Source organism: Hordeum vulgare, chromosome 1H, assembly GCF_904849725.1.
Source record: "Hordeum vulgare subsp. vulgare chromosome 1H, MorexV3_pseudomolecules_assembly, whole genome shotgun sequence".
NCBI classification, from domain to species: Eukaryota; Viridiplantae; Streptophyta; class Magnoliopsida; order Poales; family Poaceae; genus Hordeum; species Hordeum vulgare.
Window position 1 is genome coordinate 204891101 of NC_058518.1, and position 24631 is coordinate 204915731.

The window sequence follows — 24631 nt, forward strand, 5'->3', positions numbered from 1 at the left end:
CCATGACCTTTCATAACTACCACTTGCCATTATCATATTTTACCATTTTTTAAATATATGTAGCATGTATGAAATATGCAAGGTGATGAATAATAAATATAAGTTAGGGTAGCAAACAACACATCAAGAGTTCAAACATGCTTGCGTGGTTCCACGTAGCCGGGATCAAGGTCAATGCACTTAACATTTGTGTTCTCGGTGTCGGGATCTACGGTATAAAGCAAACAATGGCATAAGTGGTACTGCCTAGATACTGGTTCCAAAATATTTTTAGAAAAATCTTAAAATGAACTATGCATTACCAGGATCATTTTGCAAAAAGAATCACCAGAAAGTAAGTTGTGGATCAAACGTTATAGCTAAAACAATTTCAGGGACTAATCTATAATAAGAAATATTAGAAACATGGGCTAGCTTGAGATATGTCAAAGCGCCCGAGGGGAAAGGCGTTTCCCCGTAGGGAAAACAACTTTTAGCCGAATTTTTGGGGTCAAACTTCAGTCAAATAGAATTTGAAAATTTTAAACTTGGCAGCTCAAGGTTTATGGTGGAAATGATAGAAGACACTAAGGGCTTCAAACTGCAAGAGTTTGGGGTCAAGACTCCAAAGGAATAGAGGAGTTCCTTTGTAAAATGGCACGGGTTCAAAGTGATTACAGAAAATCCCTTATATTCAAATAAAATAATTAAGGTGGATCCATCCCTTCTAATTTTTTTGGGAAGCATTCAAAGTCAAACCCTAGGGCTAGGGAAGGTGAAAAAGATTTAAAACAGAAAGGTGATGAGCAAATATTTTTGAAAGAAAGAATAGAAGGTTTATGGAAAAAATTCCAAAGTTGCAAAAGAAATAATATTCTTTCAAACAAATTCATTTTGAGAAAGGCCCAAAAGAATATTTCTAAAACTTGTTTAGTGGAAAAAGAAGCTCCAAAGGTTTTCTCAAGAAGGTTAGCAAGAGATCTTCAAAGTTTTTTTTGTCAAGCCAAAATTTAAAAATCCAAGGAAATCAAGGAAATCAAAATTTTAAAATCTTGTGTGTTACACGGCGCGCGTGCACAAGTCTGTGGCACAGGAGACCCCAGTATTCAGTGCACCGACAAGAGCCCCCGGTCCTGGGCCACACACGTGTGCGAGGTGTTGTTGGGACAGGCCCAAAGTGGTGCATGGGCATGTGTGACAGGGTATCTTGTAGGCTGGAGCCGTTGCTAGTGGTCTTTCCCCACGTTGCGCATTGAACGCATGAAGCGGGGTGGCGTGCGCACATTGGCCGAGATGGCCACGCATGCACAGAACCGTTGGTTTGGTACGCAAGGGTCGGCCCACGCCCCCATAAGAGGAGGAAACACATGCGCACGATCCTATTGCCCCCAGTTCCTTTCAATCTCGAATCCGCCGCCGTATCCTTCATTCAGCTAGAGCTTCCCCCCTCACCTTCAAAGCTGTGCTCCGGGCAGCCACAACTTTCGCCGCCGCTATGGTGCCGAAGGGAGCCAAAGGAAAGAAGTGGAAGACCGCTGTCCCGGAGAAGGAGCTGGCAAAGATGCGGAGGGAGTTCGCCTATTTCTCCTCGGGTCCCGATGCGCTCACTCTGAAGCAACGCTACCAGTTCATGTGGGAGGCTCAGACGACCGCGCATCCGGCCACCTACGTGACCCTGGGAGAGGTCGGCGGTGGCCCAGACTAGTATCCTTTCTTCGTCACTATTTATAATGTGAGCTTTGCCCGCCTTGCTCTGAATTCTTCGTCGACATCATGCACACCTACGGCTTCCATCTTCTAGACTTAACGCCAAATGCGGTGACATGCTTGTCCATATTCGCGTATCTCTGCGAGAACTTCGTCGGGATCACCCCCAACACGACCCTCTTCCGCCATTACTTCACTCCTCGCATCCAGGGAGGGGACGCCCTTTCGGGCTCCATTACCTGGATCCCAAGGCCCGGAAGTAAGGAGATATACCCAAACGGGGCCCTTCGTGAGAAGTGGGAAGAATGGCTGGGGAAATGGTGCTGGATCCATGAGGAGGGGTATCTGCCCTTATGTGAGCACATGACCACCAAGATCGACTCCCGCGGGAAGCATTGGAGTAATCTCGCCCCAGACGATGATAAGCTGACCATCGCCGTCAGCAGGATCTTGGTCTCAAGGTCGCAGGGTTGATGATGGAGATGGTGGGTGCTGACTTCGTCCGCAGGCGCATCACCCCCTCCAGAACAGGGGACCAAGGCCAGCCTCGGCCTTTCTGAATGACGCGGATATCATGCGACTGCGGGCGGGTTTGAACAACAACCTGACGATGATGCAACATGCATTTGTTTGCTAGAAGTCGTTCAAATTTGATTCGAGGGCCTGGCTGCCGCCGAGCGTCATACCCTTGTGCAACAACTCAGCCTTGAGCGCATTCACGACAATTATGTTGGAGTGCAATGCTCATGGCGTGGTCACAACCTAGATGGAGCCCAAGGAGGAGGATGCTTTTATATTTCTTCGACCGCTTGCCGGAGAAGCCCATCAGGGAATAAACCAGCCTTGTCCACGACACCACCCCCAAAGAGGTGGCGTACATCGCCAGCCGGGCCAAGGAACGAGCCCTTGCTGAAGTAGCCGGGAGCGTTGGCTTTTACGACGAGGGGGCGTTCGAGGAAGGGACGCTGCTGGAGGGAGAGCTTGCCGGGGAGCCTAGCAGCTCAGCAGCCGGCGAACCCAGCAGCTCAGAGCTGCTGGGGGCCCTTCGGAGGAACAGGCGCCCGACGAAAAGGAGGAGGAGGAGGAAGAGGAAGAGCCTCCAGTCCACCGGAAGTCTAAGCGAGTGCTTCGACATGCCAGCTCCAATCTCTCCGTCCAGCAAGCTCCGCCCGTCGCGCCCGTCAAGCGTCCCTGGTCCGCATCCCCTTCAGAGGACGCCGATGCAGATGTGGACTTCGATCTTTCATCCTTCAACTCGGGGGAGGAGGAAGAGTATGTGCCTGGCCCTTTACCTCCTTCAAACCCCTAGCTTCATATTCTTGCTCATCTTGTGTCGGCTCTTTTCCGCAGGGACACGGAAATGCTGGCCCAGAGGATGGCGAAAAGGGCCAACGTGTCGGCAGGCGACGGGCCCTCGGCAAGTGCCTCGGAGGTGCCGCCGGCGGCTTCGGCAACTCCAGTGCCCAACCCCCGGCAAAGCCCCCAGCGTGAGTCACCGAGGCCCGCGACGCCCGAAGACGAGCCCCCGGTAAGAGATGTTGCCGGAGGGGGGACAACTACACCTCATCAGCTTAACGAGGGTGAGTGTCCCGACAAGGAACATCTGCGAGCTTTTATTTTGTTTTCTTGAATATTCATCTTGTTTTGATCATCTTCTTCCTTATCCTGTGCCCTAGATCCCTCTCTTATGGAGGAGATGAACGTCGACTGCGTCATCGAGGAGACCGCCCAGGACGCGTGTCTTGGTTTTTTCACGGCAGATGTCCTCGTGAAAGGACTTAGTACTGGAGCCATCGCACCTTGCTGGCGACTCAAAGGGGTTGAGCGAGAGAGACACGGTGATTTACCCAGGTTCGGCCCCTCGAGAGGAGGTAATAGCCTACGTCCTGCTTTGTGTGTATTGATATGGATTCGATTACAAGGAAGGCGTAACTCGCCTTAACCTAGCACTTGATGATTTCTAACCCGTCCCTGTCCCCCGGGACCTCGCCTTTATATATAGGTCGATTCCCTAGGGTTTACAAGGATTCCTTCCTTTCTACAACTCGTGACCAATGTGGTCTCTGAATCGCCATCTTCCAAAGCTGGTAGACCCGCCGAGACCCATACTTGTCGTACAACTTTGATTCGGCCAAAACGAGGCCCAACTAAACATTTAGATGAATCGCCCAATGGATAACCCGGCCCAACTAGGGCGGGTCATCCACAAGTTACATCCCCAACATTAGGCCCCAAATTGACTTGAACCTTTCTTCTTCACGCCAATGCCTCTGCTCCATTGAAGGTGATTCATTCCCTATTTTTCTTCATCTGTCAAAAAATTGCACACCCGCCATCACCTTCGGGCACTGACAATCCGTTAAGTCGCCAGATCATTATTAAATGGCCTTTTCTTACTCCTCTTTTTTCGGGAAGATCACCACAACTCCAACGGATCTTTAGCGCATTGTTATCCCGAAATTTTCGGCACACATTTATAGCGAATCTTTTATCCCCCGACGGTTCCCGCTCAGGGCGCCTCGATTCCAGCACCTGCCTTGATAAATAGGCCGGGGGGGGGGGGCGACAGAAATGGCGCTTCCCACCTACCAATCCTGTCACCTTCCTCCCCACCGGCGCAGCGAGAAAACCGCATCGCCCCGAGAAATCCGTCGCCGACCGTGCTTTCGACCTTCACGCGAGGAGCTTCGGTGCCGCCTGTGGGCTTTCGCCGTCGTCCATTCTCGTGCCGGAACCAACACATCCGCCATCGTCATCGTCGACTGCATCGCCGTCGGTCACCTCGCCATTCACCATGAGCTTCGCCGCCGCCGGAAACCTCTTCGCTCGACGGGACGCATGTGCTCTTCCAGCAAACCCCATCACCGTCGGCTCTTCTCACCCGATAGCATCAGGTTAGGCTCCCACCTATTTTTTAGGAGTAGATTTACTCCTCGCTTGAATTTCCGCCATTGCCGTATTCTTGAAGCTCCTTGCATATAGACGCTATCTGCCCTGAATCGATTAGCACGAGTGTTGGTAGGATAGCTAATGTTCCGAATACTTTTACTTATCCGCTGTACTCGTGAATCTTTGAAAATAATGTTTTCACCAAGCAAAGGGCATCATCTGATAACAAGCTGTCGCGACCAGTCATTTTCTCTAGAATTTCACGTCTGTCTGGTAGATCCATTCCTTATTTACTGTTTGCGAAAAGTTGTTTATAGTCTTCATCTCCTGGTACTTTAAGTGAAACGCCTTTACCATCTTCAGAACGTAGTCCTTGGGAATAGCCACACTTCCATAAGTCGCCATAGTGACCCAACTCGACCCTTTTGATCTGGCGAGTCAAAAACCCTTCCTTAATCAAAGTACTCAGTGGGTTTAAACGAACTGATTTCATCCCATACAGTAGGTGTCCAAGGCTTGTAATATCATACTTTACTTATTTGTAGCATGGGCGCCGTCTTCAAGAGTGACTGGCTTCCTACCAAGGTCGATGACTCCGTATTAGCCGATTATGTGAAAACGGGCAGTTTGGATCCTCAGGACGTTATTGGTTGGCGTACCGGCTTAGGAGAAGATCTCCCTAACCCCAGAGAAGGGGAAATAATCGTTTTTGTTGAACACCTGGAGCGAGGTTTTAAGCCGCCCGGATCAAAGTTTCTTAGGGACGCCTTGACTTTCGTGAACGTCCGTCTCCAGGATCTGGGACCCAGTTCCATAAGTAATTTGTGCCAATTCCAAGTTCTCTGTGAGGCTTATCTGCGGATCGAGCCTTCTGTCCCCTTATTCTGGCATTTTTTTCATCTGAATCGCCAAACGGAATTCCATAACGGCCCCAGCTTGGAACTTGGTGGCGTCAATGTCCAGCGCCGCAGGGATAGCCCATTCCCCTCACTCATCATGCCTAGCCATCCCAAAGGCTGGGGCGAGTCTTGGTTTTACTGTCAAGAGACGTCTCATGCTGGCGAGAACAAGCTTCTGGGTTACAGGCCAACTCGCCTTCTGACCAACTTCAAGCTCCCAGACAAGCTTACCGAGGAGGAGGAATCGGAATTCATCCCAATACTATCTGAATTAAGATCTTTGACGAACAACGGCCTTACCGGGGTCGACCTAATCCGCTGCTGGGTTGAATGGCGTATCCTCCCTCTGAGCCGCCGGGATGGTCTGATGTGTGAATTTGATGGCACCCTGGATCATCCTCAATGCTATTTTTGCACAGCTTTAACGGAAAAGGATATTGTTACCATTATCAAAAAGCTGACTGGCGAGCCTGCGGGAAAATGCGGCCAAATCGGCCTTAAGCCTTTCTGCAAAATTAACCCGGCGCCCAAGGTAAACAAACCTAACCCGCCTTTGGTCTTTATTCCTTATGCTTCATTTGTATTGTGGTTTCGTAATATATGCCATTTCAGAAAGGCGATAAGTTGTGGTCCAGGAGGCCCAAAAAGCAAGCCATGAAAAATGTCAAGCCGCCCTCAAAGAAAACCAAGGGTAAAGGCAAATCTGCTGCAGCTGAACCATCTGAAGTTGACGAATCTCAAGTCGGCGATGCACATTCAGAGGTAAAAATTCGTCCTCTTTTCACTCGCCACCTGTTACTGTTAACCTTTATATTTATATCTCTCCCTTTCCTTGAAATAGAATGAAGATAACGAAAGCCAGGAGGACTCTGTTGAGGTAATTTCTGCTTCCTCCGATTCATCTCCTTCTGCACCTAAGCCGGCTAGGCGAATTTGTGGGTAAGTTCCCTTCTCACATCCAAATGCTTATCTGGACCCAAATTTCCTACTGAAGAAAGCACAACATGTCTCAAACCGGAAAACACGAAGTCACTCCGGCGACCTGGTATCTGGCTTACCAGCAACAAATAAAAGAAAACCAAGCGAGGTACTCTTATGAGTAGCCATTCTACATGTCTCTTTGGATCATGCTCGTAACCCGCCTGTATTATTGACGTATAATTCTTTTGCAGATCTCTCCTCCCACTTCCGGCGACTCGGTGATGTCGACAATTCCACCAATGATTCGAGTTCCGGGGTAAGTCTTTTGATAACCTTGCCTTGACTTTTGAGAATAACGAGCTTTTCAATTCCTTAACGTGCTTATTCCCTTTTTTCAGGGCACAAGCCAAGAAGAGGAAAACCAGTGGATCAACTCCTGACGCGACTTCAGAACCCACGACAGAATCAACTCCGATTCAAGACAATCCAGATTAGACTGAGCCTGCGACTCAAGTGGATCTTCCTGAGTCGCCAAAGGAAACAATGGATGCCCCTAAGCCGCCGAGCCCATTGACAACAACAGAAGACCCAGATGCTGTGGTTATTACTGGTTCTGGCTTTTCTAAGTCGGCGGCGACAGTTTTATCCAAACATGTAGCATCCTCCTCTCAAGCCATTCCCGAGTCTGGGCTCTCCAAGGCAAAACTTTCCGAATATGCAAATTTGGAGTTTAAGGAACTCTGCTCTGGCTTTGCAAGTCGCCTGGAAGCGAGCTATGAGATGGAGAAAAACCTGCTGCAAATGTTAAACAAAAGACATGAGGTAAATCTTGTTTATACTATGTTATTCCCATTAACCCCCAAGGGCCGGGTCATCAGTAAAAAGATGAGCCGGGTCTTAAAAATTTAGAAAAAACTTCGCGACCAGTAACCCCCAAGGGCCGGGTCATCAGTAAAAAGATGAGCCGGGTCTTGAAAAATTTAGAAAAAACTTCGCGACCAGTAACCCCAAGGGCCGGGTCATTAGTAAAAAGATGAGCCGGGTCTTGAAAAATTTAGAAAAAACTTCGCGACCAGTAACCCCAAGGGCCGGGTCATTAGTAAAAAGATGAGCCGGGTCTTGAAAAATTTAGAAAAAACTTCGCGACCAGTAACCCCCAAGGGCCGGGTCTTGATTTTTGTATAATTTCATCTGAAAAAATTATACATTAGCCCCCAAGTGTCAGGGATATTGCTTTGCAGTAGTTCTGAGACTTGCTCTTATTTTGAACTTTCAATAGGAAAACCTTGCTCAGACCGAATCGGCGCTGGGCGATTTAAGAAAAAATTTAGCTGGACAACAAGACGCCCGAGCTAAGTCGGAGGAAAAATGTCAGTTGGCCTTGACCGAACTGGTAAAACTCAAGGCCGAATTGAAAAAAACTCAGGCTGACCAAAATGCCGCCTTGAAGAGAGCAGAGAAGGCTGAAGCTAGGCTAGCAACTGTTCAACAAGAATTGTCCGGCTTAAAGCGTCATATCTCCAACATGACGCAAGCCGTCTTTGGTAAGCTTTACTTAAACCTTTGATCTCCTCCTTTCTTTTTTTTAAAATAACACTTATGTTAAGTCGCTAACCATCATGATTCAGGTCCGGGAGTCGCCAACCTTCAAGAAGACTGTGTGTTGATGTTGAAGGCGATTTATACGCTGACAGAGCAATTGTACACAGGCAGTGTCTTGACTGTCAAAGCTGTGATGGGTGCCAAAGAACCTATCACTTCCATCAAGAAGGTGCTTGGCTGCTTGTCTACACTTCCCCCTCAGATTGGCGAGTTAACTCGGTCAGCCGCCCGGAAAGGTGTTCTGACTGCCCTGAGTCGCTGCTTGGCGTACGCTCCAGAAATCAATTTAGAAGAAGTAGCTGCAGGCTTTCCTCAGCTCAAGGACGATGGATCAGAATTTGTTGAAGAGGACTATCAGCGAGTCGTCAAGGACTCTCGGCTGGCTGCAACTCAACTTGCCGCAAGCCTTGATTTAACAAAATACCAGGCGGCTTATGATAGCAGAAACAAGAAAGTCAGCCCGCCAACCTTCGTGACGACCAGCCTAACTCCTCGGCGACCCAAGAATCCCTTCAACTTGGAGGCAGACTTGGCATCCATTCTGACTGATGAAGATGACTTTGCTGCTTTGGCCAAGTGCAATTGGGTATTGGGCGACTTGCAAATCGAAGTCGGCCAGAGCTCACATCAGGATGATCCCGAGGCGCCAGTGAAGTAAACTTTTATTGAATTTGGCCTGAGAGCCATGTAATAGGTCCTTTTTCCGTAAGTCAGTACTGTTTTTGATGATACCTTCTACGAGAACCTTTATGTCGCCCTTAAGGCGATTTGAAATATTTGACCCGCCTTTATAAGAGTCTCCTATAATGCTTAATTTGCCATGGATGAAACAATTCTTATCACCCTTCTGTCTTAAGTTTTGAGAATAGCATATGTGAAAACAAACAAACTATAGATATTTTCAACAAGCGTTAGAAAGAAAAGGCTTAAAACCTTCAGGGCTATGCCATAGCAACAGTAATTTTGTCGGCTCATAAGGTCGCGACAGGGGGAGGCGAGTCAGAAAGATCGTGCACCCACCCTAAATGCAGGTTTCGTCGGCTCATAAGGTCGTGACAGGGGGAGGCGAGTCAGAAAGCTCGTGCACCCACCCTAAATGCAGGTTTCGTCGGCTCATAAGGTCGTGACAGGGGGAGGCGAGTCAGAAAGCTTGTGCACCCACCCTAAATGCAGGTTTCGTCGGCTCATAAGGTCGCGACAGGGGGAGGCGAGTCAGAAAGCTCGTGCACCCACCCTAAATGCAGGTTTCGTCGGCTCATAAGATCGCGACGGGGGGAGGCGAGTCAGAAAGCTCATGCACCCACCCTAAATGCAGGTTTTCATCGGCTCATAAGGTCGCCACAGGGGGAGGCGAGTCAGAAAGCTCGTTCACCCACCCTAAATGCAGGTTTCGTCGGCTCACAAGGTCGCGACAGGGGGAGGCGAGTCAGAAAGCTCGTGCACCCACCCTAAATGCAGATTCTGTCGGCTCATACGGTCGCAACAGGATGACACAATTTGCTTTTTAATGAAGAAGCCCCCAAGTCGGGTAGTATTTTATTACTTCATAATGAAACTGAAAAACTTACAAAGCGTGAAGCTTAAGAGCTCAAGTGTAGTAAGGCCGTAAATGGGCAATATTCCAGGGGCGAGTTGACTCAGCCTCCGTGGTCGGTCGATTAGGCCGAGGATCCACCAAATAATAAGAGCCATTGCAGAGGTTCTTGCTGACGACGAACGGCCCTTCCCAAGGGGGTGACAACTTGTGCATGCCTGCTCGATCTTGTATTAGACGAAGCACTAAGTCGCCTTCCTGAAAGGTCCGACTCTTAACCCGACGACTATGATAACGCCGCAGATCTTGCTGATAGATAGTCGAACGGGCCGCAGCCAGGTCACGCGCCTCCTCCAAGGCATCCAAAGAATCTTGACGCGCCAGCTCATTATCTTGCTCCACATATGCGGCGACTCTAAGAGAGTCATGCCTTATGTCAGTAGGGAGAACAGCCTCTGCTCCATAGACCAAAAAGAAGGGGGTGAATCCCGTGGATCGGTTCGGGGTGGTCCGAATACTCCATAGTACCGAAGGTAACTCTTCAACCCAACACCCTGGAGTCCTTTCCAGGGGAACCATGAGTCGGGGCTTGATCCCTTGCAAGACCTCCTGATTCGCCCGCTCTGCTTGCCCGTTGGATTGCGGGTGAGCGACTGCAGAAATATCAAGTCGGATATGTTCTCGACGACAAAAATCCTGCATCGCCCCTTGGGACAAGTTAGTACCATTACCCGTGATAATACTGTGCGGATATCCAAACCGGAAAATCAGCTTCTTCAGAAACTTGACCGCTGTCTCCGCATCGCAAGCTCCAACAGGTTCCGCCTCAACCCACTTGGTGAATTTATCAACTGCCACTAATAGGTGGGTCTTCTTGTTGGAGGATATTTTAAAAGGACCAACCATGTCCAACCCCCAGACTACAAAAGGACAAGTAATGGGAATCATTCTCAATTCTTGAGCCGGCACATGAGCGTGCGTCCCATAACGTTGGCACCCCTCGCACCGACGAACTATGTCTTCTGCATCTGCATGAGCCGTCAGCCAAAAGAAACCATGACGAAAAGCCTTTGATACCAAAGAACGTGACCCGGCGTGGTGTCCAAAGTCTCCGGAATGAATGTCATTTAGGATCGCGCATCCTTCTTCAGGGGAAACACATCGCTGAAAAACCCCAGAAGCGCTCCGTTTATATAACTCGCCATTAATGATGACCATGGATTTGCTGCGCCGAACGATCTGGCGAGCCAAAACTTCGTCGGTGGGTAACTCGCCGCGAGTGAGATAAGCCGGATAAGGGAGAACCCAATCCGGAGTGACACGGAGAGCCGCCACGAGCTGAGACTCGGGATCTGGTATCGCCAATTCCTCCTCTGAGGGTAAAACCACGGATGGTTTATGCAAGACATCTAGAAAAACATTAGGGGGAACCGGTTTTCTCTGAGAGCCGAGTCGCGAGAGGGCATCAGCTGCCTCGTTGAGGCGCCGGTCAATATGGTCCACTTGATAGCCATGAAAATGACCCGCCACATGAGACACAGCTCGTCTGTAAGCCGCCATCATGGGATCCCGAGAGTCCTAGGTACCCGAAACTTGTTGCGCCACCAAATCGGAATCACCAAAACACCTGACTCGTGTTAGGTTCATCTCTTTTGCGAGTCGCAAGCCATGAAGCAAAGCTTCATATTCCGCCGCATTATTAGTGTAGGGAAACATGAGTCAGAGAACGTAACATAACTTATCTCCTTGAGGGGATACTAACACCACACCAGCCCCCGAGCCTTCCAACTGCCTAGATCCATCAAAGTAAATAGTCCAGTAGGTAAGGTCAGGCCGGTCTTCCGGAGCCTGTAGCTCTGTCCAGTCGTTAACGAAATCAACTAGTGCGTGGGACTTGATAGCTGTGCGGGGAGTATATTGTATGTGATGAGACCCAAGCTCTATCGCCCATTTGGCGATTCGCCCTGTTGCCTCCCGATTCTGGATGACGTCACCAAGGGGAGCAGAAATGACCACTGTGATCGGGTGCTCCTAGAAATAATGCTTAAGCTTTCGACTCACCATAAACACCCCATAGACCAGTTTTTGCCAATGCGGGTATGGCTGTTTGGAAAGAGTTAACACCTCGCTGATAAAATATACTGGGCATTGCACTAGGTATTCCTTCCCTTCTTCCTTTCTTTCAACGACCACAACGACACTTACTGCCTTGGAATTTGCCGCGATATACAGAAGCATAGGCTCCTTTTCAGTCGGGGCCGCCAGGACCGGTGGGTTAACCAGTTGGCGTTTCAGGGCCTCGAGCGCCTCGTCTGCCTCATCTGTCCACACGAATCGATCGTACTTCCTCAATAATTGATAAAGAGGAATCGCCTTTTCCCCTTGGCGACTCACAAAACGACTTAAAGCCGCAATGCGACCCGCCAGCCGTTGAACTTGATTAACATTCGCCGGTTTTCCGAGAGAGGTAACTGCTTCAATTTTGTCCGGGTTAGCCTCGATGCCGCGCTCCGATACCAAGAAACCCTGCAATTTTCCTGCAGGTACACCAAAAACGCACTTGGTAGGATTTAGCTTCATCTGATATACCCGTAAATTATCAAAAGTCTCCTTAAGGTCTTCCAATAGTGTCTCCCCCTGGCGGGTCTTGATCACAATATCGTCGACATAAGCATGGACGTTGCGACCAATTTGGTTATGAAGACAATTGTGGATGCAACGTTGATAAGTCGCCCCCGCGCTCTTGAGTCCGAAAGGCATGGAAACATAGCAAAAGGCCTCGAAGGAGGTTATGAAGGCCGTCTTCTCCTGATCCTCCACGGCCATCTTGATCTGGTGATATCCTGAATAGGCGTCCAGAAAACACAATCGTTCGCATCCCGCCACCGAGTCAATGATTTGATCGATGCGGGGAAAAGTGAAGGGATCTTTGGGACAAGCTCTGTTGAGATCTGTATAGTCAATACACATACGGAAAGTGTCGTTCTTCTTGAGTACCAACACCAGGTTAGCCAGCCATTTGGGGTGAAAAACTTCCACGATGAACCCGGCGGCTAAAAGACGGGCGACTTCTTCTCTAATCGCCTTGCGTCGTTCCTCGTTAAATCTGCGAAGGTACTGTTGGACAGGTTTGCATTTTGGGTCAACGTTAAGATGGTGCTCAGCGAATTCTCTCGGTACACCAGGCATGTCAGAAGGTTTCCATGCGAAGATGTCCCGATTCTCACGGATGAATTCGATGAGCGAGCTTTCCTATTTGGGGTCCAAACCCGTCCCAATGGTGAACTGCTTGGATGAATCGCCAGGCACGAAATCGATTGTCTTAGTGTCATCCGTCGGCTTGAATTTGAGGGGCGACTCAGAATCTGTAGTTAGCTTCTTGAGTGGCGACATGTCCGCCGGGTCAACATTGGCCCGATGGTGTTTGAGCTCTTCCGCCGCAGAGGCGACTTCCGCATAAGCCGCGTCCCTTCTTCACACTCCTTTGCGATCCTTCTATCTCCCTCAACTGTGATGGGTCCTTTAAGACCAGGCATTTTGAGCTTGAGGTAGACATAGCATGGGCGGGCCATGAAACGGGCGTAAGCCGGTCACCCGAACAGCGCAAGGTAGGGACTTTTCAGTTTGACCACCTCAAATATTAGAGACTCCGACCTGTAATTATGCGTAGTTCCAAATTCCACTGAGAGCCTGACCCGGCCTATGGGATAAGCCGACTTGCCCGGGACAATTCCGTGGAAAACCGTGGTTGAAGGCATCAAGTCTTTCTCCAATAGATTCATCCTCTAGAAGGTGTCGAAGTATAGGATATTGATGCTGCTGCCACCATCCATTAATACCTTTGACAGGGTGTATCCCCCCACTTGGGGGGCCACGACCAACGCCAGATCGCCCGGATTATCTACTCTTGGCGGGTAATCCTCCCTGCTCCATGTTATGCTCTTCTCAGACCAATGGAGATATCTGGGGATCGCCGGCTCAGAGATGCTGTACGCCCGGTGATTTACCTTCTTATCACGCATGCAAGCATTAGTAGTGAAAACGTGGTACTGCCCATTACTTAGTTGTTTGGGGTTGCTGCGGAAGCCCCCATTATCATCCTGGTCATGCGGAGCCCCCTGTGGAGGCGGCTGCTGGAAAGCTCCCGGCGGGTTGTACCGCCGCTGGTGGTGCACCGGGTACTGGCCGCCGCCTGGCTGCGGGCCTCCCTGAGCCCCCTGTTCGGGAAAGCCACCGAAGGGGTTTGTCTTTGGTTGGACGCGGCGAGTTGGTCCTGGTGCCGGTCTGGATCTTCGTTTTGACTCTTCTTGATCGCCTCCGCCCGAAACTCTCGCATCACGAAACAGTTCTCCCAAGAATGACTCGTCGGGCCGTCAGCCGTGGCGTGGTGCGGGCAAGGGCCCTTGAGTAACTCTTCATAGTTACGCGGCCTTTTCCCACTGAAACCTCGATTCTTATTCTTGCCATCATTAGCATTGGTGTTGGCAACCAAGTCCGAGGGCTCCTCCTGCGGTCTACGCTTTCCATTGATCCCCTAACTGTGATGGTTGCACCCCTGGAAACGGGCATGATTTTTGGATGACTCGCCCTTTTTGGGCGAGTTAACCTTACCATCTTCGTCGGGATCCTTAGTATCATCGGCCTCGGCATATCTAGTGAGGGTGTCCATTAGCTCACCCATGTCTTGGACCTTCCGTTTGAGTCACCCCAACTTCTGCACTAAGGGCTCGTAATGACAATTGTGCTTGAGGATAAGCACAGCTTGAGCTACCGTAATACCATCTGACGAATGAATAATTTCTGCAACCCGTCGTGACCAATGGTGGGCCGATTCATCCGGGCGCTGAACACAGTGTTGTAGATCGACAATCGTCATCGGACGTTTGCAGGTTCCCCGGAAGTTTTTGATGTAACGCTCTTTTAATTCGGACCAGGACTGGATGAAATTGGGAGGCAAGTTTTTCAACCAAGTGCGTGCCGACCCCTCGAGCATCATCGTGAAGTATCTCGCGCAAACAGCCTCGTTTACGTCGAGCATCTCCATGGCAATCTCATAACCCTCGATCCATGACGTTGGTTCGAGATCTGGTGTATAATTAGGCACTTTCCTTGGTCCTTTGAAATCCTTGGGCATCCTTTCGTTCCGAAGGGCTGGGGACAAGCATGGTACCCCAACTCGCCCTCCGCCCCTACGAGGGGGGCCGGGGCGTCTTGGATGTTCGGGAGATCTCGGCCCGGCGGGTTCCGCTCGGGCGGGTTGTCCTGCGGGAAGTGTCGCGGCCCACTGTTTACAGCAGGCTGGTCCTCCGGCCTGCTCCTGGTATAACTTGCCTGAGGGGTGGAGTGCAACCTTTCGAGGCTATGCGAGAACTGGGCGTTTTGAACCACCGCCGTCTTCAACATCTCGATGGCATTCCTTGCTTCTATATCAGCTGGGGTGTTGCCGTGAATCGGAAGAGACTCCAGGTGGCGAGTTGCGGCAAGCACGTTATCCACCGGGTTGGAGAAGTGGCCTTGAGGCGTCCGGAAACGAGGAATTTGACCCTCAATCGGCTGATCCGGCGGGTTAGGTGGGCGGCCCGGTCCTCCTGCCTGGGCGGCTCCGATCTTGGGGGTTCGTGGAGTGTCGAATAGACGGGTCGGATTGAGGTCATGGGGCAGGCGACCCTGGTGTCTCCGCTGATGGACGGCGTCGGACGGGCGCTGCTGTCTCTCGGGCCGCCAGTTGTCAGTGTTTAAGAGCATCCTTTCGGCCGCAATTTGGGCTTGTCGAGTCTCGATCCTGGCGGACTCCATCTCAGCATCCTGGTGGGCCTTTGCCACCGCCTCTCTGAGCTTTGTTAACTCTGCGTTTATCTCCTATTGGTTCTCTGGCGTGAGTGGAGTCGCCATTAGTCTCGTGATCTCCGCCGCTAAATCCACCAGGACTGCAGCTGGACTTCTGGACGTCTCGCCGGTCCCAGCACCTCCAACAAGGTTTTGTGTGGGTTGAGTCTTCCCGGACATGTAGATGACGATCTGGCGGCGGGTTCGGTCAAGGACTTCCGGATCCATGGCCAGCGACAAGCCTCCGAGACCATCCCCATGAAGAGACCGGATGGAATCTGAGTCGTCCATGGATGATTCATCGTCCGAGTTGACCGGGGTAGTTTCCTGCGCCGCCAATTGCTCTGGCTCCTCGGATCCCTGCGTGAACCCCATAAAGACCGGGCAAGTTAAATTTTGCGTTATGACTGGGCGGACGTACCTGGACGGCTCGACGATGTCGGTGGAGATGTCCGGCTCAGGAACGGATGATCCGATCATGCCGATGAAGACGTTGATCTTGCCGAAGGGGACCCTGTAGCCGGATTCAATCGAATTCGCTTCAGGTCCCCATCGCTGGTTGTCGATGTAGGTTATCCCGCGGTGGCTCCGAGACATGAGCGCCGTCGTGTAACTCCCAAACCCTGGTAGGGCTCCCTTTGAGAACTCAACTCCACCGTGCGTAGGCCCCATGGTGGGCGCCAACTGTCGTGGTTTTTTCACGGCAGATGTCCTCGTGAAAGGACTTAGTACTGGAGCCATCGCACCTTGGTGGCGACTCAAAGGGGTTGAGCGAGAGAGACACGGCGATTTACCCAGGTGCGGCCCCTCGAGAGGAGGGAATAGCCTACGTCCTGCTTTGTGTGTATTGATATGGATTTGATTACAAGGAAGGCGTAACTCGCCTTAACCTAGCACTCGATGATTTCTATCCCGTCCCTGTCCCGGGGACCTCGCCTTTATATATTGGTCGATTACCTAGGGTTTACAAGGATTCCTTCCTTTCTACAACTCGTGACCAATGTGGTCTTTGAATCGCCATCTTCCAAAGCTGGGAGACCCGCCGAGAGCCATACTCGTCGTACAACTTTGATTCGGCCAAAACGAGTCCCAACTAAACATTTAGATGAATCCCTAATGGATAACCCGGCCCAACTAGGGCGGGTCATCCACAGGTTACATCCCCAAAAACGCGGCTGCTGAGGCCGACAAGGTTGCAGCGAGCGAGGCCGCCGTGGAGGCGCGGGAACGGGCCACTCAGGAACCGACGGAGGAGTCCATCGAGGGACCTGAGGCACGCGCCGACGACTCCTCTGCTGTCGGGGTTGAGGAGGCCGTACTGGATGAGGAGCCCCCTCTTGCCGGTGAGGACGTCGACGACAACCATCCTTCGATGTTTGAGCCCGCACCAGCCAGCGAGTACCTTTGCGCCGCCAAGGGTCTGTTCATCAACCCGCCCGGGGTGGATTGCACACGGACAATCACGGAGGGGGAGAGCTTCGACCCTGAAATCTCTGCCGACGCTGGGCTCGAGATCATGGGCGGATCAGAGACCAGCGGCGGAAAACTCATCCAAGAGCAGCTCTTCCAGTTCATGACGAACAACGTCAGCCAGCTCCACGCTCTCTATTGGGCCCTGTGACGCCCTCGATTTAATCGTACGCTAAACATACACGCAAATGCGTACGATCAAACTCAAGGACTCACGGGAAGATATCACAACACAACTCTAGACACAAATAAAACATACAAGCTTCATATTACAAGCTAGGGGCCTCGAGGACTAGAATACAGAAGCTCGACAAACACACGAGTCAGGAGAAGCAACAATATATGAATACAGACATTAAACATAGGGTGCCTTAGAGAGGGCTAGCACAAAATAAACACGATCGAACGAGGCGAGGCCTCCTGCCTGGGAACCTCCTAAACTACTCCTGGTCTTCAGTGGCCTCCACCTAGAAGTCACCATCGGGATGGCACGCGTCGTCAAGAAACTCCATCTCCTGGGCTCCATCATCTGGTCGCAGCAACAAATCATGGGGACAAAGGGGGCGCAAAGCAACGGTGAGTACTCATCCAAAGTACTCGCAAGACTTATATCAGAACTATGCTAAATATGCAACAATATCAAAGGAGGGGGGTTTATATGTGGACTGACTGCAGCAATGCGAGAAAGAGAGAGAAGGCCTAGTCCTGTCGACGACTAGGATCTTCAGGGTCTTGCAGCAATAGACGAGAGAAGAACATATAACACAAATAATAGTCATATTGTTGCAGCAAAGTTAATATGAGGTCACGCCCAGAGATCCTCCCTCGACTCCATGCGAGGAAGCAATCCCGGGGCAACTAATTCTAGTTAAATAACAGTTGTAGTTGTATAAGATCAGGGCACAACTCCAAGTCGTCCTGTAACCGTGGACACGACTATCCGAATAGTTAATTTTCAACCCTGCAGGGGTGCACCAAGTTTCCCGTCACGCTCGATAACACTCTGGCCAAACACACTTTTCTGGGTCATGCCCGGCCTCAGAATATCGACACGTTGTAGCCCCAACTAAGCTCAATAGAGAGGCCAGCCCGCCGGTCTAACTCCTAAGCACAAAGGGGTCATGGGCCCACTTGCCCTCTGCGCTCCTGCATGATGTGTGGGTGGCCGATGTCAGTCCTAGCACCCCTTATAACAAGTGCGATGTATCTCGGGACCACTCGGGCGCGCACCGCTCCATCGCTGACGTTTGAAGAGCTTCGGCTGATACCGCGATGTCGACTACCCATAATTCTTCCTGCGTAGCCGGTTAGTGCGAAAAGGTCTCCGACCAACCCAGATCAAATGCCCAAATTCATTATCATTTTAATTATGTCATCGACACAAACACGAGGGAATTCACCCGCCTAATATCTATTCATCAAAGATCCAAGTAACATGGTCAAGTAATTGTGTGGTTGTAACATCGGGGGTATTCTGAGGTATCACCCTCATTGGATTCTGAATGATGTAACCGTCAAGGTGGACTTAGATGAATCACCCTCGAGGGACCCACACTTGAGGGGTTGCACGACAGAGACATCATCGGGAGTGGTGAAGGAGGAATCACCCTCGATAACCACGACCGACTAGCTACACTACAGAGGTATCATCCTGAGTACTTCGTGAGGTGTCACCCTCGGTACCCGATAGTAGCTCTGTAGCGTCGCACAACTGAGGGGGTGTGAGTGCTATGTCGGATCTGGCTCGTCGATCAGGGATCGAGACTTAACATTAAAGAGGGCAAACTAGACTAAGGGGTCAGAGGGATGACTGCTCCACCAGTACTAAACAGTTTTAAAGATGCAGTACTGAAAGTAGCAGTTCATCAAAAATTAGGCTATGCATCAGATATAGGAGCTAACTACAATAGTAGAAATATAGTAATGCAAGCATGAGGGAGAAAGAATAGGCGATATAGGAATGATCAAGAGGGTTTGCTTGCCTTGTTGCTCTGCGGCAAATGGCTAGTCATCGGGAGGGTAGATGTACTAGCAGGACCGTCAGTCTCGGGGTGTCTACCAGTAAGAAGAGGGGGGGAGAAACAATAAATAACAACAACATGTGTAACACTAAGCATGACATGGAAATATACACGCTAGGCATGAGCTAACGCAGTAACATCCGTCATAGATGGGTCGGGAAAATATCAGACGGTATTTCCCGGGTCTCTCGCTACTACCGGTCAGACTGAAAACGATGGAGAAGTTCCACTTTTGCTATGCTAGGGACGCGTGACACACGAATGAACAACGTATCCGGGTTCGTCTCGTTCTGCTGATCAACTTTCATGTTGAAAATATATTTATCTGAGCTACGGTTTATTTTATACATATTAATTTTCAAAGTTTTATTAATATTAGGAATTAAAAACACATTTAATTAATCCAATTAAACGCTATTATGACATCAGCATGATGTCATGGTGACATCACCAATTGACTAGTCAACTCTGACCACTGGGTCCCACGTGTCATAGACATAATTTTTTTATTAGGGTTAATTATTAATTAATCACATTAATTTAATGGGTACCCACATGTCATATACTCTAATAGGATAATTTAATTAGCAGAATTAATTAACAACCTTTAATTCAATTTTCTATTTGATCTAAAAACATCATTAACTAAATAACATAGTAGTTAACTAGTATAACTAATACTAAATTATCTATTTCATTATTTACCTAATTAATTAATTAATATAACTAGTTATTTATTTACTTTATTATTGTTATTATTATTTTACCAATATGTGTATATATTTATTATTATTTTATTTATTGATTTATATATTATTATTTTTCTAACATTTCTTTTGAGGGGGAGGGGGGGTTCCTCATGCCATTCACGAGGGCCCCCCCCTAAAAAACTCAAACACACGGGGGGGGGGGGGGGCTAATCCCCGTGGCTTACATGAACGGCTCCAGGGGGGCTCGATCCCGAAGCCGCTCGACGTGGGGTTGAAGGAGGAGGAGGAGAGCTTCATAGTGTCGCGGCAGGGGGCAGTGTGCTCGGGTGGGGGGCTGGTTAGTGCCCGACGATGTAGGGGTGCCGGCTGTGGTGCGGTGGCGTCGGGGGCCGGTGGGGCGGCGTCCGTGTGGGAGAGGCGCCGGCGAAGGAGAAGTCGGGGCTCGTGGGGGAGCTCCGGCGGAGGGCCAGCATCGGCGTGATGAGGGGAACCAAGGGAAGGCAGAGAAGCGAGGCGGGGAGGGTCGGCTGAGGGGGCCCCTGCCGGCGGTGATCGACAGGATGGAGATAGCGGCCGTCGGGGCAGCGCGGGGCGGCGCACTGGATTCGGCGACGGGGCGGCGCGGCGACCTTCGGGGTCATCGAGGGAGGCTGGCGAGGAGGCCGGTGGTGGGGGGCTCGAAGGGGCCGGCGCTGGTTGGTGTGAGGCGGGGCGAGGCGAGCGCTAGGGGGCGACGGGGAGAGGAGTGCGGGGATCTGGCGAGGGAAGGGGTAGCGAGGGAAGGGGTGACATGATCCAGGGGCGTGGGGATCGTGGGACTTGGAGATCGAGGGACTGGGACCGAGGGAGCCAGCCCTCGTGGCTGGCGGCGGGGTGGAGGAACTCGGGGTGCTGGGCGCTAGGGTTTTTCCTGGGGGTCTTATTCTCCCAGGTGGATGGGCTGGTGGGGTTGGGCTAGCTAGGTCGGCCCAAGAGGGGTTTCCCTTTTTTATATAGTGTTTTCTGTTTTTATTTCATAGGTTATTTATGTATTTAGATGCTCTAGATTATTTCTAAAAATACACGATCTAATTTTATAAAATCTTAGCTACTACTTGTAACCCATCCAACATTTTTATTTTCAGATTCGTAAAACTTTTAAATTCTATTTTTCAAACAAATCAAATTTGTAATGAAATTGAGCGGGGTTTGAACCGACGCGAGTTTAACAAAAGAATCACGGTGACCAATACTAATGAGGGGCACTGGCCCGGGGGTTGATTAATTATCCACGGGTTAATCACTCCCTATGCGGGTTTATTAATTATTAGGCAAATGTAGTACCAAAATTGGGCCCTATCGTAAGATTTTTAATCCAAGTCGAATTATCAAGGGGGTCCCGATAACAACCCCAATCATGCTAGGAGCGCTCAATATGGAACATAACACTAATACACAAGTAACTAGGGCGGAAAAGGTGGAAGAAAACACTAAGCAGAAGACCAAGCCTTCCACCTTTTACAAAGTATATATGTGCATTAAATTAAATAGCAATAATATAGTGATATCTCAATACATCCATGTTGTCACATGGAAAGAACCTGCACGTGCAACTAGCAACGCTATAAGAAGGGTTGAGCAAGCGGTAACATATCCAAACAATGGTTTGCTAGGATGTGGAGGGGTTAGAGGCTTTTGATGGCAATGTTGGGAGGCTGGACATTCAAGTGGTACGTAATGAGACAAAACGATAGAAGCGAGTCAACGAGAATATCAATGATAGTAGTGGTATCCAGGGACATGGTCATCTTGCGTGAGATTCTGCTTTGAAGAAGAACGAATCCACGAAGTAGACGAACGGGCGTAGTCGAACGAATCCTCACACTCTGAATCGGTTTCAGAACTCTATCAAGAAGAAACAATCCAGAAACAAACAATCAACACACGTAAACACCACAACATCTTCAAGATATGATGTGCAAACTAATATGATGCATGCCCATTTAATTATGCATGATATGGCAAAGCACAACAATCAACTTCTACACATTAAGTGAAGCTCAATATGCAACGAGTTGCCTATTGACGAAACTCCACAATTGAATCATTTAATCCCTCTTGTTTATTTACACGGCAAGCTTAAATGCTGTTAAACATGCTGTTAATTCCTCTTGTTAATATAGCTACACAGCACAGAGGCGACAGAAAGCTCGGGTGTGCTCACTAAATGGCCTTCGGGCCGACTCGGTGATGACGCCAACGGCAGGCCGGACACGGCAGGGCCGGCGCGTGGGTACAGCTTGGATGGGCCATATACGACCTGGGCGCTACTAGGCCTTGCGGGAGGAGGTGGACCATGCAAAGACCAGCACAGCGAGCGAGCGACATCTGCTCCCGCTAAATTGAGTGAAGAAATAGGGAGCGGCGGCACTGATGAACTCCAGCGGGCGGCGCGACACTCCCACGGCTTGGCTGGGGCGGAGGTCGACCGGGATGGTCGTATCTAGCCCTGCACGGCTGGATCCAGGCAACGGCAGCGGCAGATGGAGCTCTTGCTGCGAGTTGCGGATTCCATGGCGGCGGGAAGCTCCTCCAAGAGAGAGAGAGAGAGAGAGAGAGAGAGAGAGAGAGGAGAGAGAGAGCAAGTGAGCTCAGAGAGGGGTGATTGCTGGGAAACAAGAAGATGGGCAGCGAGGTGCAGTGACTGGTGGCTGCTCTGGCGAGGGTGCTGGCCGCCGTTGATGCAGCGGTGTGAACGTCACGAGGCAAGGGCATCCATGGGAGGAGCGTGAGGCACGGGCCGTCTGGGCGGCGGCAGCACAGTCTCGGATTCGCTCGGGCTCAAATGGGCTCATCCACACTCACATATGGGTCGTGGGCCCATGCAGGAGGAGGGAGACAATGACGGTTGGACAGAGGTGGTGCATAGGAATCAATGCAAGGACTAGGGTTAGTCAAGGAGGAGGATACGTTCCTTTCTATAGTGGGGTAACTAGGTTTAGGGGGGAAGGGGGGGGGTAGACCATTTTCGAGCCGTTCGATCGTAATCGGATGGTTCCACTCGTGGGGATAGGGTAGGTTGGGCTAGGTGGCTGTGTAGATGGGGTTGGGCTGAGAAGAGAGGGAATATGGAAGCCGATGAAAAAGTTTTTAAGCCATGAAAACGTTCGATAATTAAACCGATGACGGTGCCGCTATATGCTTAACAGTTCGGGTATCAAACTACCTCCGAATGCGACAAAATTCGGCAAGCGATCTACTTACTCTAACTTAAGACTGCTCAACAAGTTCTAACCTATTCCTAGAAATTTTTATACATATTTTATAAACAATATTTAATATATGCCACGAGCGCATGCATGTGTGGTTGGTCATAAAACGGTCAAGGACACGAACAATGAGAACTGGCAACTATGAATGGATGTGAGTTTTAAAAAATGACGACAAAGGAGTGTTGATGCAATGCGGATGATGCGCATGATGCGATGATGAATGCGACAACCAATTAAGTCAACCCACGATAACGAAATAAAAAGGGAATCTTCTGGAGCGTCGGTCTCGGGATGTTACAACTCCCCTCCACTAACAAGAGATCACGACCCGAGATCTTAGAATGAGAAGGGGAAGAGGGAGAGGAAAGGTAGAGGTAAAACTTAGTTGCTTCTTTGACAAAGAGTGAATTCAGTGAACCTTGAAGGTGCAAGGAGATGGAGAATGAAAAGAGGTACAAGCAAGAATTCAAAAGAAATTTTGGCATCACTTCGGTAAAAAATAGAGGCAAAAACTGATAAGATGGACGATCATGAAAAGAAGACACAATACTCCGATTAAATGGATAAGCAAGGAAAGAACTTGATATTGACAAACAAGATAATGGATTGCAGAGAGCAACCTCCGGAACAAACAATGATCAAAAGAAATGAAGGTTGAAAAGAATAAGATTATGACCTTGCAAGGTTTAGATGGAACTTCGCCAAGAGATACTTTAGAAGACTTGGAACTCGAGAAAAGAAAAGATGAACAACGTGGAATTGATAATTGATTTCATGAACAACTCTAGGGAAGGAATTAACAACTAGATGAAACAAGAATAAGAATTATGTGATGTTTATCCTTCATAAAGTTAACTGATGACAAGCAACAGATTTAGCATACCACTTATTCCTATAAAAATATTGAAGAGGGATAGTACAAACTTAAACAAGTCTTCGATGAAACACCGATAATAATTCACAAACGAATGGGGATACCCAAATGAACGGAATACATGACAACCAAGTGACCATTAGCCGTCTAGCAGAAAACTTTGACAAGGCACTAAAATAATTGAGATACGAATGAAGAGACAACAATTGAGAAGAATTTGAGAACGAAAAATGAAATCTAAGAATGAAGAAATCTTCTACAATGATGATTTTCGGAGGATCGAGAAATGAAAACAACTCTGAAATGCTTCGGATAGGTATGCAAGAAATTTCCCATGATCGAATATAATTCAAGAGGAGGGAAACAACGTGAGATGCCGAATCTTCAGAAGAACGAATGAAGATTTAATAGAAAATCTCCTTCGATCTTAAACATAGGGAATGATGGTGAGAAACACCACCATGAATTACCGAGACACTCCAGAAAACTGTATAAGGAAAGGTTGAGACAACGAGATTTAGAAGTGATCTTCCAGAAGGAATATGTCTGATGAAATTCATTCTTACATCATATTGAAAAGAGATTGAGGACATCTTTGAAAAGATTAGAAGATCCAGGTGATATCCCGGGACAAGCATGTGGGTTATGGGCCCTCTCCAAGAAAACACCGTTGAAACAATTGCTTAGAAAAAGAGATTGCACCGGTACAATAAAATTGATGGTGTGAGAACCTTGAAATAATTTGAAAGGATTTGAATGGAAACACGAATCTTCTAGGATATCTACAACACCGAGGATAGAATAGAGATCGATGAATAAACAAGAGAGGTTTGACTAAGAATTTCCCAGATGGGAAAGTATTAACCGACGAAAAGACATGGTGGACCTCGAAATCTTGAATTGAATCCATCGGAGAAAAAAACAAGAACCAATACGAAAGAAAATATA